Source organism: Physella acuta, unplaced genomic scaffold (assembly GCF_028476545.2).
Source record: "Physella acuta isolate Inbredline_101_S28 unplaced genomic scaffold, ASM2847654v3 ptg002853l, whole genome shotgun sequence".
Classification (NCBI taxonomy): domain Eukaryota; kingdom Metazoa; phylum Mollusca; class Gastropoda; family Physidae; genus Physella; species Physella acuta.
This window is the reverse complement of record NW_026734252.1, coordinates 31,721-32,940: the sequence shown is the minus strand read 5'-3', so window position 1 is coordinate 32,940 and position 1,220 is coordinate 31,721.

The following is a 1,220-nucleotide window of genomic DNA, read 5'->3' as shown; positions in this document are numbered from 1 at the left end:
CTGTCATGGGTGGAGTAGACTGGTGTCATGGGTGGAGTAGACTGGTGTCATGGGTGGAGTAGACTGGTGTCATGGGTGGAGTAGACTGGTGTTATGGGTGGGGTAGACTTCTGTCATGGGTGGAGTAGACTGGTGTCATGGGTGGAGTAGACTGGTGTCATGGGTGGAGTAGACTGGTGTCATGGGTGGAGTAGACTGATGTTATGGGTGGGGTAGACTTATGTCATGGGTGGGGTAGACTGGTGTCATGGGTGGAGTAGTATGGTGTCATGGGTGGAGTAGACTGGTGTTATGGGTGGGGTAGACTTCTGTCATGGGTGGAGTAGACTGGTGTCATGGGTGGAGTAGACTGGTGTTATGGGTGGGGTAGACTTCTGTCATGGGTGGAGTAGACTGGTGTCATGGGTGGAGTAGACTGGTGTCATGGGTGGAGTAGACTGGTGTCATGGTTGGAGTAGACTGATGTTATGGGTGGGGTAGACTTATGTCATGGGTGGGGTAGACTGGTGTCATGGGTGGAGTAGACTGGTGTCATGGGTGGAGTAGACTGGTGTCATGGGTGGGGTAGACTTCTGTCATGGGTGGAGTAGACTGGTGTTATGGGTGGGGTAGACTTCTGTCATGGGTGGAGTAGACTGGTGTCATGGGTGGAGTAGACTGGTGTTATGGGTGGGGTAGACTTCTGTCATGGGTGGAGTAGACTGGTGTCATGGGTGGAGTAGACTTCTTAGCTATGGGATCCGAACTCGTGACTTTCGATGAGCAATTGTGGGATATAAAGGTCTAAATATATCTACACCGTTTTTAAAATTAGTTACTGATTGTAATGTAATGTGTTTAGGAAGAAATCTGTTATTTTATCTTTTATTTTCATCTTATCACGCCAAATAGTTCGTACATATATTTTAAATCTCCAGGCAATATTTCTGGCTATTTTGTATTCGTTTTTGAACTACTAATTTAATATTAACCTAAGCAAAATTCAAAATAGTGTGTCCAAGCAAATTATCAAATGCATAGATTTAAAAAAATACATGTGTGATTAGATATTGTGATCGAGTAATATCCAAGTGTGGTGATATACAATGCTTCATATTATAACTGGGGATGTAAATGTAACTTAATTAATCTACGCGGTATTTCCGCTGGTGTATCCCTTTGCCTGATAATCTAAAGATGAATAATTAAGAAAACTTGTTAACAAAAAGGTTTTCAAGACT